Source organism: Pseudorca crassidens, chromosome 7, assembly GCF_039906515.1.
Source record: "Pseudorca crassidens isolate mPseCra1 chromosome 7, mPseCra1.hap1, whole genome shotgun sequence".
NCBI classification, from domain to species: Eukaryota; Metazoa; Chordata; class Mammalia; order Artiodactyla; family Delphinidae; genus Pseudorca; species Pseudorca crassidens.
This window is the reverse complement of record NC_090302.1, coordinates 44,919,803-44,935,835: the sequence shown is the minus strand read 5'-3', so window position 1 is coordinate 44,935,835 and position 16,033 is coordinate 44,919,803. Positions and strand designations below refer to the sequence as shown.

At 39.9% G+C, this 16,033-nt stretch overlaps 1 long non-coding RNA gene and 1 pseudogene across 1 annotated transcript; both read left to right on the top strand.

Moving 5' to 3' along the window:
• Positions 1-6: 6 nt before the first annotated feature.
• Positions 7-15,026, top strand: LOC137227758 (uncharacterized). Its single transcript, XR_010944993.1, has 5 exons — positions 7-171; positions 2,883-2,978; positions 3,782-4,026; positions 4,918-5,060; positions 14,895-15,026. It is a non-coding gene; the product is annotated as an uncharacterized lncRNA (long non-coding RNA).
• On the top strand, positions 98-1,337 carry LOC137227757 (ribosomal protein eL22-like; annotated as a pseudogene).
• Positions 15,027-16,033: the final 1,007 nt, after the last annotated feature.

The window sequence follows — 16,033 nt, the reverse complement described above, 5'->3', positions numbered from 1 at the left end:
CGCAGCCACCTGCGCTCATTTGCTGCCGGCCTTTGGCGACGGCGCGCTGATGTCACAACAACGCGTGAAGTAGGCGGGGGCAAGGGCCAGATGGGTGGGGCGAAGGAGGAGATTCCTGGCAGGTTGGGGATGGCACCTGCGAGCAGCCGCGTGGTTCGGGCTTGAGAGCCGGTGAGTGCTGGGTGGTGGAACAGGCCGCTGAACTAAGGCTAACACATTAGCAAAGGAGAAATGCAGAAAAAAAGTTCAGCTTTGATGAATTTAATAGGAACTTTTATTTCAGAAAGTCTAGAAGGAAGGTCTTGCATTCGCTCGCCCTAAGTTGTTTTAATGAATTTCTTAAGTGAATTTCTATTTTTAATTGCATAAATGTAGAGGGACACTGTCATCTTTTCAGTGTTTAGGGGACAGCGAAAGCCCTAACCCAAGCCCTGGACTGGTCATGGCAGCAGATCGGGAAACATTCAGGAACCTAACTCTGGCTAGTACTCGCACTTTGGAAGACCACCAAAGCGCAAAGGAGCCGTAACGCGGTGCAGCATTAACATCAAACGGTGGCCCATAGCAATGTCAGACTTAACCACTAACTCTTATTTACCTGCGTTCATTTTCCGCCCCATTTCTCTCTGGGCTCGTGGATAAAACCTCTGCCCTACCTGCATTTGATGTTATTCTTAGAAAATAACTCGTTTCACTCAATTTATTCTACCATCCAGCAAAATACTCTTTCAAAATAACGGTAAAAGAAGATTGTTTTATTCAGGAGAATTAAACTTGCTCAGGGACCACGGATTCTGTTAAAAAGATATAATCATATTGAAAATGAAGTGGCTCTCTGATCGCGCCGCGGGCCTTCAGGATGGCGCCGAAGAAAGACAAGAAGCCTAAGAAGTCAACCTGGAAGTTTAATTTGGACCTTACTCATCCAGTAGAAGATGGAATTTTTAATTCTGGAAATTTTGAACAGTGTCTACGGGAGAAGGTTAAAGTGAATGGAAAAACTGGAAATCTTGGGAATGTCGTTCACATTGAACGCTTCAAGAATAAAGTCAGTTGTTTCTGAGAAACAGTTCTCTAAAAGGTATTTGAAATACCTTACCAAGAAGTACCTTAAAAAGAAAAATCTTCGTGATTGTCTTCGTGTGGTTGCATCTGACAAGGAGATTTACGAACTTCATTACTTCCAGATTAGTCAAGATGAAGATGGATCCAAGTCTGAGGACTAGATGAAGCCATCCCTTATAGGGCTTTGCTTGCTAATAAAACAAATGAAGTATACAAGAGAGACATCTTGAAATGGACCTTTAGTTTATCAGTGAATAAAAAACATTACTCTGGGGCTTCCCTGGTGGCACAGTGGTTAAGCATCCACCTGGGGACACAGGTTCGAGCCCTAGTCTGGGAAGATCCCACATGCCGTGGAGCAACTAAGCCCGTGCGCCACAACTACTGAGCCTGCGCTCTAGAGCCCACAAGCCACAACTACTGAGCCCGTGTGCCACAACTACTGAAACCCATGCACCTAGAGCCCGTGCTCCACAACAGGAGAAGCCACCACAATGAGAAGCCCGCGCACCGCAATGAAGAGTGGCCCCCACTCGTTTGCTGCAACTAGAAAAAGCCCACGCACAGCAACGAAGACCCAACACAGCCAAAAATAAAAAAATACATTTATTTTAAAAACAAAAAATCATTACTCTGTATGTTAAGCATTCATCTCTTTTATTTAAGTGTATGCTGTTTGTATGGTGCTGGCTTTCCTTTAATACTTTTTTTTTAAATTTTTATTGGAGTATAGTTTATTTACAATGTTGTGTTAGTTCTGAGTATATAGCAAAGTGAATCAGTTATACACATATGCACTCCTTTTTTTTTAAGATTCTTTTCCCATATAGGCCATTACAGAATATTGAGTAGAGTTCCCTGTGCTACAGAGCAGGTTCTTATTAGTTACCTATTTTATATATAGTAGTGTGTACATGTCAGTCCCAGTCTCCCAATCTATCCCTCCCCCCCTTATCCCCTGGTAACCATAAGTTTGTTTTCTACATTTGTGACTCTACTTCTGTTTTGTAAATAAGTTCATTTGTACGCCCTCGTTTTTTTTAAAATACTTTCTGTAAGCAGTATTTAAATAGCCTATATAGCTAGTGGAATTTCTTTCAGGATTTCTAAAATGTACTGCTTTTAGAAATGTCCTTGAGTTAAAGTATATAGTGAAAAAATGAAGCACAATTCTGGGTATAACTTTATATAATAAAATATTTAAATTCTCAGAAAAAAATGAAGTGGCTTCATTTTCATAATTTAAATTAATAATTGAAATAAGGCAATGCTAAAAAAAGTACTGTGGTTATTCTGTGTTAATGTTACATTTTAATACAATGTTTTTATAAAGTTTAAAGTTATTTATTTTTTGAATAGTAATGCAGTAATACATGGTTCAAAATTCAAAAGGAAAATGCAAAGGGTTACAAATGTAAAGTTTCTTTACCCTGTCCCTAACCACCAATATCCCTGTCCCAGACACAATATATCAATTCCTTGCCTATTCTTCCAACTTTTCTATCCAGTACCTTTTTTCTTAGAGTCTGGTGTTTGGAAGTTATATATAAATTCTCATAATATTAACTGTTACCAATGCTGTTTTCATATGCACACACAAATTATACATGTCATAATTTGTGACATATATCATGCTAACATTTAATATTTTAATTGTTTTCCCCTATTGTATCCCCTTATTTGTTCCTTACCTCAACTCTGTGAAGTAAGTCTTGTTATATTCCTTTAAGAAATGAAGACAGACTCAGCAAAATTGTCTTACCCAGGGACACATAAATAGCAGAGCTAAAGTACATTTATTCATTCATTCTTTCCAGCAAATGTGTTGGTTGCCACCTATGTCTCTTGCACTGAGCTAAAGGCAGCTAGAAGCTAGTGGAAACATGTACTTCTCATTTTCCCTTTGCCAGTTGGTAAGTGTGACCTGTTTAAAAAAGTTACTTGAGGTGTCGACTGTATTGTTTCTAAAATGGATGTAATATTACCCTTCCTACAGGGCCATTGGGAGAAATAAATGAGATAAAGAGCAAGAAATGCCTAGTATATCAGCTTAATAAATGTTTTCTCTTCAGAATACATTTTTGATCTTGTTTTAAAACACTTTTCTTAAGACTTCCTCTTCCTAACTTCTTTGCAATGAGTTTCTCCTATAGAAATCTTCCCAAACAATAGAGCCCTTTGGGCTGAAAGTTTGGGAATGTTTTCATCCCAAGGTCAATTAAACTCCAAGAATTAATAACCAAAACATACTAAGCATCCCTTAGTTTTCCCAGTCCTACCAACAAAGTTACGTCTTCATTATTCTCAAGGTTGTTTCATAATGAATAAATGTTTATAAATAAAGGCTTAGAAATCAGCAGGCCTATTCACCTGTTAATCATAAGTATATTTCTATTCGCCTCATGTTCCCCAAGTGGATATCTCACTGAAAGTTGGCACTTAAATATTATGTTGGTTTACCTTTTAACCAGTTGCCTTCCCTACTAGACTCTTAAGTTCTTTGAGGGCGAGATGCATATATTGATCTGTTTTGTTCAAGACCATATCCCCAACATCCAGCACAGTGTCTGGCATGTGAAGATTTTCTAAAACCAGTTTATGGATTGAGTACAAGAATTTACAAGTGCCAGGCACTGTGCTAAATACTACATACATCATTGCCTTTAACTTAGTACTTAAAATAGTATTGTCATTCCTGTTTTTTTTTTTTTAACAGATGAAACCACTGTAATTTAAAGACTTTAAGTAATGCTATCAAAGCATACAGCTCCTACATGGTAAAGCCCAGATTTGAAAGCAAGTGGACAAAGCCCAAAATACTATTAACCACTGGATCTACTGCCTCTATTGAAGTTGATCCTGTTTATTCTTACATCAGTTTCATGAAGTCCTTTTACTTTTGGAAACCTTGCAAATAATTGTTATTTACAGTAATTTGACCTTCTAGGTGGGCGAGAAAAGGTATGTATACTTTACTTACGAAAAGCAAGAGACTAGATTGCTCAAGAAAATGTTTATGGAGATAAACTATTTCTTACTCTTTATGTTTAAATATCTTGTTTTTATATCAACAAAGATTCAAATTGCTATTGATCTAAGCACCTCATGGAAAAAGGGGACAGCAGCTAGGGAATTCTTCAGCTTAATATCAGGGTCCCCTTATAATCATTATCATTCTGGGGTTTACAGTTTTTCTTCTTGGAATTCCTCTATTAAGTCTGCTCTTTATGAGTACTGTCTTTGACTGAGAACTAGCTAGTTTTGCCTTTGTATTCTTTGTTCTAATACCTGGATTTAGGCTAAGAATACCATAATTTGTCTTTAAATAACGACCATACTCTCCACTGTGGAACTAAAGATATGACTCCTGTAATGATCTCTTTTTCCCTCTAGAGAATCTTTATCTTCTTAATCACAGGAGCCACTTCCAGTTGCAATCTTTGTGTACACATTATTTTAATGCTCTCAATAGTTATTCTCAAACTTGGGAAAATAAGTCATAGATTATTTACCATACTGCTAGGAGTCACTGCTTCTTTCCAGAAGCACTAAAGTAGCCCTGCAAATAAGTTTTCCCATCCTCTAAGCTCTAAATCATTTTTTTGTTGGTGTTGGGAAACATTTCAAGTTAAAAGAATCATTTGAACTGACATTATTCCATGCTTCCCTGTCCAGAAATCCAGGGCCAACCGACCCTATTGGCATATACCCACACATGTTTAGGGTACCAGTCAAGCAAATGTACCATAACATATCTATTACTCCCCCCGCCCCCCGCTGCCCCAAAAAAGTGTCAGAGTAGTCATTGTGGAGGAAAATCAAAATTTGTACTTCCTTACACTTATTTTACAGGTTATCTTGGTGGTGGTGGTTTAAATTACCTATGGTGGTGAAGATGGGAGTACCGCAATATTTTCAGGCAAAAGGCCTATAACAGTCATCTAAAAGACCTGCTAGTACCAAGAATTTGTGCTTTGTCTGAGCACCTCCTACAAGTAAGAAAGACACTTTCTGCTTCCTTCTTCTCTGCAGAGGCAGTCTCTAAGATCTTGTCCTGGTGTCTGTCTGCCCCTGGCACCTATCTGCCCCTTACCTTTTCTGAAATTATCAGTATTAATAAGGAATAATATTGGGCTAATCTGTTTGAATTAGCAGTCACTATTGTACCTCATCCTGACTCCTGGCTCTCCCTTTAAAAATCCTGTCAGTCACTTGGAGGTTTCCCATCTATCTAACCTTTAATGAGCTATAGCTGTGGTCTACATTTGCTGCTCAAAGGTGTGGACCCTATTCCAGCACCATGGACAAATCCTGGGAGCTTCTTAGAAATGGAGTATTTCAGGCCGCACCTACTGAATTTGCATTTAAACAACACGCCCAGGTGTTTGATAGGTACGTTAAAATTTGAAAAGCACTGCTTTAGAAACAACACAGAACATACACATATGAATCCCTTTACTGATGATAGATACATGTCTCATAGTATCTTTCTCTCTGAGAGCCTATATTAGGCAGACTGCTCTCAGTGATATGAACAGAACACCCAACTAAAACTAGCTTAAATAATAAGGACATTTACTATCTAAAAAACCATGAAGTTCCAAGCTACATCAGCTCCAGATTATCAACCCAGTCCTTCCCATCCTTGGAATCTGCTATTTTCAGCATGCTAGCTTAATCCCTCACAATCGTAAAATGGCTGCCACAGTTCAAGGCATCACACCCAGATACAACAAATTCAGCAAAGAAAGCCTGTTTCCTCCTATATGGGTCTCTTCAGTAGGAACACTTTTCCTGGAAGCCACCCAGCAGACTTCCCATAGTGCTTCACATTCCCATTTCTAAACTAACAGTAGACAACAGATATAGAATTACCTGGACAGGCTTAGACTAATTAATATCATCTTCATAATCCTGAAATACAATCATAATTTTTTTTTTTTTTTTTTGCGGTACGCGGGCCTCTCACTGCTGTGGCCCCTCCCATTGCGGAGCACAGGCTCCGGACGCACAGGCTCAGCGGCCAGGGCTCATGGGCCCAGCCGCTCCGTGGCATGTGGGATCTTCCCAGACCGGGGCACGAACCCGTGTCCCCTGCATCGGCAGGTGGACTCTCAACCACTGTGCCACCAGGGAAGCCCACAATCAGAATTTTTATTTTCGCCTAAACTTATCAGGCCCGTCTTACCAAGAAGAAAACGAAACACTCTAAGCTAGGTGGGGATGGGGGGAGTTTGCTGCTAAGAAGGCAAATAACAGTACCTTTATCTTCATGTTTAAACAGAAAAAAGAAAGTAGGAGTGACAGAAATCCTCTCAAAGAACAAATCCTCTCTGATTTAATATATACCCACACTATAAGCATAACTAACTTAATATGTATATATAATTAAGGTTTGGCTTTAGTTTCTTTTATTGTACTCTATGCTCTATGCCAAATGAATCCTTGTATGTACTTTACTTGCTAATAAATAGGCTAACATAAAAATTATTGGGGGCAGGGCTTGGCTGAGGTCAAGAATCTGGTCTATTGCAACACTTCCTAACTTATCTGCTAGCCTCCAGATTTCCCTCACATATGAGAGTGCCCCAGGTATATGAGAGACTTCAAATGATTCTTTTCTCAATAAATAGTTTTCTTTTTTCAAAAGTGAATTGAGGGGCTTCCCTGGTGGCACAGTGGTTGAGAGTCCGCCTGCCGATGCAGGGGGCACGGGTTTGTGCCCCAGTCCGGGAAGATCCCACATGCCGCGGAGCGGCTGGGCCCGTGAGCCATGGCCGCTGAGCCTGCGCGTCCAGAGCCTGTGCTCTGCAACGGGAGAGGCCACAGCAGTGAGAGGCCCGCATACTAGAAAAAAAAAAAAAGTGAATTGAGTAGGGACTTCCCTGGTGGTCCAGTGGTTAAGAAGCCGCCTTCCAATACAGGGGATGCAGGTTTAATCCCTGGTTGGAGAACTAAGATCCCACATGCTGCAGGGCAACTAAACCTGTGCACCGCAGCTACTGAGCACACAAGCCACAACTAGAGAGCCCACATGCCACAACTACACAGCCCACATGCTCTGGAGACTGCGCGCCGCAAGGAAAGATCCCGCATGCCGCAACTAAGACCTGATGCAGCCAAAAATAAGTAAGTAAATAAATAAATACTTTTTTTTTAAGTGAATTGATTATGTTGCTCTTCTGATTCAAATCCTGCAGTGACGTTCCACTGCCTATTGAATAAAGTCTAAGTTCTTTAACATAACATATAACATCCTTCCCAGTGGGCCACAGGCAATCTTTCCAGTTATGTCCTATAAGTCCCCACCCATCCCCTCACCTTATCACCCACAATCACTCCTTCCCCTATGATCTCAGAGCTCTCCTTCCTCTGTTACTGGGTGCCTCACACTCCTTTGTAATTAGTTGCTAAAATATCTGGTTCCCCAGCAGAATATGAGCTCATTTATCTTCTTCATTTTGCATGACTGAATTTTCTAATTTTTCTACAAAATTTTATACCAAAGTTTTATATCAGCATTTTACTAAAAGTGTGCCTTAATAAAAAATATGTTGTAAACAAGCTTGTAATATTTTGGATGGACATAAAAAATCTTGGTGGGAGGAGGCATCAGGCTGCAGAAGAAGGAAGCATCTGTGGTGGATGTGATGTCCATGTTCAGATTTAATGTCTTTTCAGAGAGGAAAAAAAAAAAAAAGCCTTTTTACCTTCAGCCAAAGGCAGAATAAGAGTATGATGTCATACAGCAAAAAACTGAAGTTCTAAAGATAGAAGAATTTCTTTTGCAGAATTAGAGCCATCCAATAGATGAAGATGAAGAAATGAAAACTTACAAGCTGGAATCATGGCTAGGGAAGTGGCAGAATTCCATTGTCTCACTAATATCTCCAGAAAAATCAATGTTTTTTGGTGGGAGGTAATGTTTCTTTCCCGCTCTTGACCTGTCCATCTATGAAAAGGGAGTTCAGTCAAGCAATACCCCTTGACTTTCTCTACTCCTCTGCCTGGAGAAGGTGGGGTGTCTCATCTGATTGGAACATCTGGGAGGAATAAACTGGGCGTGCTCAACTTAGCTCCAGGCCTTATTTATTTTGTCCCTCTTGGGAGTAAACTTGCTTACAGTAAGCACAATTTCTTCTCTGTTACTCATGCCATAAAATCCTTCCCAGCTGGAAAAGCTGTCCTGGTCCAATACTGCTATGACTATATGAGTAAGTCTAATTCCGCATGGAGTTAGGAGGCCCATTTGACTCTCGTGTAAAGATGTATTCTCCAAGGTAGGCTTTATCAGTAAAAGAGGGGATATTTGGACTACCATCTGCCTCTGCTTTGTCTTATTGCTCAATTATTCTGAACCCAGGTGGGAAAGAGGGGAGTGTAGTAACTATATTTTATTTTCTGTATTCTTTTTTTTTTAAGTTTTATTATGGAAAATTTCTAACATGTACAAAGTACTGAGGATAGCAATGAGAACTACCACACAGCTTCAACAGTCATCACTCATGGCCAATCTTGTTTCCTTTGTACCTCCCACTCTCCATTATTCTGAAGCAAATTCTAGATATCACATTATTTCGCCCCTAAACATGTAGGCACGCACCTCTAAAATGAAAGAATGGGAACCAAGACATTTGGTGTCTATGCCTAGCTCAGTGGGTGGCAGTCCTCTGTATCTTCATTTCTGCAATTTGTAAAATACGATTTATAGGTGGTTGCAATGAAATATTTTGTTTTTTAAGTAACCACAATCAAAAAGGAGGGCTAAATCCTCACAAGGCTCCAGGAGGGAAGCTCACCCCCTAAATCCAGGCTGGCAAAGCCCAAGGCACCACTCAGGAACAATTCCCTTCAAGGTGGGGATCCCAGGTACTGCCCATGGTCCCTGGCTGTCTAGGGTGCAGTGGGTCCTCGTCCCCCCCTTATCTTCCATATTCTTGAGGCTCTGCCACCTGGGGCCTCACTGACTGGGGAAAGACTGCTCCTCTCAGGGCTAGCTAATTGTCCAATAGCTAACAAATCCCCTGAAGCTTTCATATACAAACGGACCAATCCAGAACCCACATCCATCCTTCAACCACCTTCTTTATCAGACTCTCACACACCAAGTCAATATTCCCCTGCCCTAATCAACCCAGCGCCAGGTACTAGATAACTGGAGACAGTCCCTACATCCCAGAGCCTGCTGAAATTATTCAGACTAGCCAATCCTAAGCATGCTTACTCTGCCTTACCTTTACTGTGGAAACCACAATAAACACTTTTGCCCACGCCTTCCCCTTGACCACCCCCATCTCCTGATTGATCCTGATGCTTCCCTGTATGGCCCTATGTGGTGAAGCATGCCCCTCTTCTTGAAGACGGTAAGTAAAAACTGTCTTGTCAGTGGCATCTGTCTCCTGATCTCCTGGTCTCACCGTACTGAATAATAATAAAACCTACTTTTTAAAATGGGGAGCTGCTATCAGGCTTCTCCAAAGGCCCCAAAAGATATCTTCAGGAGGTGGTACAAAATGTGTCTTTAAAACACACTCATTGATATCATTTCCCCTTCTTTCTTGCCATATTTGTTTTTAAATCAGTAAGGTGGGAACAGAATTACCCAAAGAGCTAGGCCCTGGTTAGCAACAATTTGCCCAGTTTTCATTTATTCTTGAGATTCTAACCACTGATTTCTAAAGAAAAATAACATATCCAATAGTTTATCAGTCAATCTGCATCTTAAGTGTAAAAAATTCTTAAGTGTTGTGAACACAAGAGAAATGTAATTCATGGTCCAAGCATTCAAGAAGGTTATGGTACAGTGGGGAAGTAAAACTAGGAAATATTAAACAACTGAGATGATTTAGTGTTAAAGCAGTAGATTAAGTAAGGTATAATGGGAGTTAAGGAAAGGGAAGAACGGTTTGAAAGTAGCATGAGAGCTACATCTTAAAGGGTAAACTTAACTTGAAGAGGCAAAGAGGTGGGAGTATTCTTTGCAAACCAATTTAAATTGGTTTAAGTCAAAACGGAAAAAAAATATTTATTGTTTCTTATTACCAAAGAGATCAGTCATATGTAGATCGAGAAGCTCAATTATATCATCAGGAATCTGTCAGTTGCTGTTTCTTGGCTTTGTCAAGCACTACTTTTTCTAAAAGTTCCTGCTGACAGGCAAGGCTCACATTGGGCCAGCTTGGGTCATGTGTTTTTTTTTTTGTTTTTTTAATAAAGTTATTTATTTTTGGCTGAGTTGGGTCTTTGTTGCTGCACGCGGGCTTTCTCTAGTTGCAGCACGCGGGCTTTCTCTAGTTGCAGCGAGCTGGGGCTACTCTTTGTTGCAGTGCACAGGCTTCTCATTGCAGTGGCTTCTCTTGTTGCGAAGCATGGGCTCTAGGCGTGTGGACTTCAGTAGTTGTGGCTCACGGGCTCTAGAGCACAGGCTCAGTAGTTGTGGCATGCAGGCTCAGTAGTTGTGGCTTGAGGGCTCTAGAGCTCAGGCTCAGTAGTTGTGGTGCACAGGCTTAGTTGCTCCGTGACATGTGGGATCTTCCCGGACCAGGGCTCGAACCCACGTCCCCTATATTAGCAGGCGGATTCTTAACCACTGTGCCACCAGGGAAGCCCCAGGTCATATGTTCTTTATTGAACTGATTGCTGTGACCAAGGGGTCATGGTCCTCTGATTAGCTGGGCTTGGGTCACATGTCCACCCTAGAGGTGGCTGTGGAGTCAGCCCCATGCAAACCTATGGACCAAAGGTAAGAGTTTGATGATTCCCAAAGGAAATTCTGAACGATGTTACCAAAAGGTAAGATCAATTCTGGACAGGAAAGTATAACAATCTTTGGCGTGGTGTGGGAATAACAGCATGAGCAAGGTGGAAAGGAAAGCAAAGACCTGTCTGAGTATAATCCATATTAAGAAACAGAGGAAAATTTTGATAATTCAGGTGGTGTAAAATTATTAGAACCTTTAAAAGTCAGACTGAAGAGACTGAATGACTCACTAAGCAGTGGAGATTCATTTTAGATTCTGAAGCAATAGAGTGATATGGTAAAAGCAGTATTACAGAACAATTAATCAGACAAGAGCCAGTAGCTAAGCTGTTGTCAGGAAGACCAGATGAGGAGATTGTTCAAATAATTCTGAAATGACATGATAAAGATTTATGCTAGACAGTAATAGTGAAGGGAAGAGATTAAGGTAAATCTAGATATTACTTTCCAAGGAAGAAAAGACTAAATTGAATACAGGGATGAAGAGAAGAATCAGAAGGGATGACAAAGGTCATAGCTACAGTTACAAAACTATTGCTAATAGGAATTTATAATGAGAGTGGGTTTCCCTTTCTCCCAATGCTCCCACCTACTCTCTTAGCCTACGATTTCTTTCAGTAGCATGGATATAGACTGCTGAAGGGTCTAAGTACTGAAAGATTATGGTACCTAACTCCACCATCATATGTGATTCCATATAAAAATATTAAATGGTAAAATAAGCATAAGAAGTCCAACGGTCATGATGTGTCAAATGATGTTTTTTTTTACAATCACAAAATTTTCTCATTAGAAATTTACTGGTGACCTAAATGTGAATGAAATCCAAAAAACGTGATATATGAATACATATAGCTGATTCACTTTGCTGTACAGTAGAAACTAACACAACATTGTAAAGCAACTATACTCCAATAAAAAGTTTTAAAAATTAAATTAAAAATAAAAGAAATTTACTTATTGATACCCTAATTCACATTTAGTTTATATAATCCAGCACTACTTGTTAGTAATTATGTACTTATTTTCACCCTCGGGTTGAAAACACAAATTTTTAGACTAGTTTTTTTTTTTTTTTTTAAGCAACTTTTAACAGTGCCCTAATACAGCTGAAATACTTCCCCCCCACCAAAGGAAATGAAAACAGGGTATCGAAGAGATATCTGCATTCCCATGTTCATACCATCATTATTCACAATTGCCAAGACATGCAAACTACCTAAATGTCCTTCAACGATGAATGGATAAAGAAGATGTGGTACACATATACATATAAATAAGAATTCTGAAATTCTTACTTATAACTGTCAGCTGTTTAAAAAATAAAAGCTTATTTATATAATCTTAGTAATTAGGACTATTCAATTGGGAGTACTAATTACACATAGGCACAGGGAAGAGAAAAGAGCGAAGAGGAAAGATGAAAAGTACATGAGGTAAAGCTATCTCTTGATGGGGGATGGGACTCACATTAGCATTCAGGCAAAGACATTCATCTTCCCTTCTAGCTTCCCTTCTCTGGTCACTAGATCAGAGGATGGATTCCTCATTTTAGGAAGCTAGAGAGATTCAATGATTTGGTGGATAGAATACAGAGACTGTGAGAATTACTGAAGGAGTAAAGTCTAGAATGGAAAAAGAAAGCTGAGTAACAGCTCCTAATTTAAAAAATATTGATTACTGGATTGATGGAGCATGAATTGGAGTCATACTTGAATGTCTTGTCACTAACCTTCCACTGCTACAAATTTTAGACATTTTCTCTAAGTAACTAATATTTAAATAATGAATAAAAATAAATTTAAATAATAACAAATATTTAATGAACACACATTCTGTGCCAGATTACTATGTTAAATGTAAAGCATTTGCATGGGTTAAAAATGTAATCTTCACAGCAAATTTATAAAGTAAATTGATCATTATCATTATCTCTATTTTATGAACAAGGTAACTAAGCCTCAACATAGATAATAACTTGCTTGAGATCACAGAGCTAGATTTGATTCTGCTCTATGTGATGGACACCAAGCCCTGGTTTTCACTGCCACATTATACTCTTTTCCAAATAAATAATCTCTTAGATTTCTTATAGCTCAGTGACAATGCTCTGGCCTGAAAAACCAGGATTTTTATTGCTAAAGGAGGGGCAGTGGGAAATTGGGAGGCTTTCTCTGCCACATTCAATAAATCAGCACAGTTTTTCCTCTACTGTTGGAACAGATCACTGTTTCTTCAGCTGAGCACCAGATGAAGTAACTAGCTTGCATTTAGGGGGTGTATTTTCTAAAGAGTGAACCACATTTAGCATTGTGGGATGCTCATACTATATGTGTATGTGAGGCACTAGTGGGAGATCGTATAAATTCATGTCTTATCCCGTGGTACCTGCCAACATACATTCATTTTCTGTCTTTCTGCCTCTCTTTCTCCCTTTCCTCCTTCCAGCTATCCCTCTCTCCCTCTCTACTAAGCTTCTATAGTTACTTGGAATTTGTTGTAATAGCATATGATTTTTCTTCTGGTCTCTTTTTCTTTTTTTTAATATTTATTTGGTTGCACCGGGTCTTAGTTGTGGCACATGGGCTCCTTAGTTGCAGCAGGCAGGCTCCTTAGTTGTGGCTCACCGGCTCCTTAGTTGTGGCATGCGAACTCTTAGTTGCAGCATTCATGTGGGATCTAGTTCCCTGACCAGGGATCGAACCCTGGTCCCCTGCAATAGGAGAGTGCAGTCTTAACCACTGCACCACCAGAGAAGTCCCTCTGGTCTCTTTTTTATCTACCTTTTGAAATAATTTTTCACTTTATAAAAGTTACAAGAGTGGTACAGAGAGTTTTCGTATTCCCTCCACCCAGCTTCCTCTCATGTTAACATCTTGCTCAATCATAGTACAATGATCAAAACTAAGAAGTTGGTACAGTAGCATTAACTACAGAATTTATATGAATTTAATCAGTTTTTCCACTTACGTCCTTCCACTGGTCCAGAATCCAATCCAGGATGTAGCATTGCATTTACTCATCATGCCTCCGTTGTCTTCTCCAGTTTGTCACAGCTCCTCAGTCTTTCTTTTCCTTTCATCATCTTGACACTTTGGAAAAGTACTGATCATTTTTTTTGTAAAATGGTCCTCAATTGGGCTTATCTCATGTTTAGATTGAGGCTCTGCATTTTTGGCAAGAATACCGCAGATGTGATGAGCCCTTCCCAGTGCACCATGTTGGGGAGTACATGATGTAAATGGCATGTTTTTAATCAAGGGAGTGGCCTGATAAAATCTACAATTTTGAAAGATAACTCTGACAGTGAGGTGCAGAGTAAACAGGAGTGAAGGAAGGTTGTTGTCAAGATACCAATTAAGGGGCGGTTGTCATAGAATAGGCAGGGTATGAAGGTAGTCTGAACAAAGGCTGTGGCTGTAGGGATGGGGGTGAAAGTCTGAATATGAGATTCCCAAAGTAAAATGAATAGGATCTGGGGAGTTGTTTCCATGAGTGAAATGAGGTGACAGAGGAACTGAGGATAATTACTAGGATATTAGGATATCAGATAGATGGTTGACTCCATTATCAATTGGTGGCCAAGATCTTTGTAATTCACATTCCCTAATAAGATTTTTTAAAAAAATAATATGCTGGTGTGTGGCTGCAATAAGATGTTGTTTGCATGTTTCTGACAAAAAGATACAGAAAGAGGGGAAGAAAGAGATCTTCGGCCATTTATTTACTCCTGTTTTCAAGTTTCAGGTTTGGAAATTCAGCGTCTTTGTTCTGTATCTATGAGTGAGAGAGAAGTCAGCATCTCATCACAGCCCTCATTTTCACTGGGTAAAAGGGACTTTTCATACATACTTGACAATATTTATGGAATAGTGCATGAAAGAGTTAGTATGTTTGAGTCAGGGGCAAGGGAGACAACAGAATGTGATGAAAGCCACTGAAAATTGTCTCATGGCCAGAAGTATTTCAAATAAACTGTCTCTGGTCTTAACCTGGAACAGTGAAGCCAAGATGGAAATTCAAGATGAAAGCAGTGAAGTTTAACCTTTCTTGCTCATTTCTATGTTAGAGATAGAAGAGAGGAAGAAACCTCGGATTTTCCTGATGTTGGAGAAACCTACCTGAGCTTCCACTGACCTAAAAGCTGACCTCACAGTGCATCATGGCGGGAAGAAGGGAGTTTAGCTGATTTGAAGCCAATGGATTATAATTGCATGTTAAACATTCATACTTCCCAATAAAACAGAGGTTTTTAACTGGGCTGCACATAAGGTTTTTAACTGAGCTGCACATAAGGTTTATCTGCAGAGCTTTAAAAAACTACAGATGCCCAAGACCCATCCCAAGGGATTCTGGTATGGAAGGCATATTATTCAGAATTTCTTTGACTGAAAACAGCAAAAGAGCAACTCAAATCAGCCTCAGCCACAATTTGGAGTGAGTTGTGAATTATTATCTAAGGCTGCATAACAAATTAACCAACTCAAACCTTAGCAGCTTAAAACACACCTTGTACAGTTTCTGTTGATCAAGATTTGGGGGCTGGCCTAGCTGGGGGTTCTGCCTCAGGGTCTTCCACGAAGTTGAAATCAAGGTGTCAACTGGGCTTCAGTCATCCGAAGGCTTGACTGGGGTTGGAGGACCCACTTCCAAGGTGGCTCCGTTACATGGCTGGCAAACCATTTTGCCACGCAGGTTTTTTGCACAGGGCTGCTTGAGTCTTCTCACGATTTATTGCCTGGTTTTCCCCAGATCAAGCAATCCGAGAGAACAAGGCTGAAGCAGCTTGATACGATTTTATGGCTCGGATGAAGGTGTCTTTGAGTAGGAGGAGGGGCATCATCACAGGTGGGATGTCTATTGTCGCAAAGACTGAGGACCATCCTAGAGCAAACATACCATATGTTCCAACACACCCATTCATTGTTTATAGGGTGAAAGTGATTAAAATGAGTATCAAGGGAAGGCTTGAAGGGGAAAGTATAATAATTTTAAAAACCTCAAGGGTTATGACTCACCTCTAACTGTGGTAATAGACTTAGATCTGTCTCAATAAGCCTTTAACATTTGCAGATCCCTTTAGAGTTTCTCGGATGATTTCGTAACATCTTATTTGATCTTAAGAACAATGTTAGGTTTGTAGGCTGGCATCAGGAGGATTGGGACTGAAAGACAGAGCTAATAATAGTGAACACCCACCAGATGCCA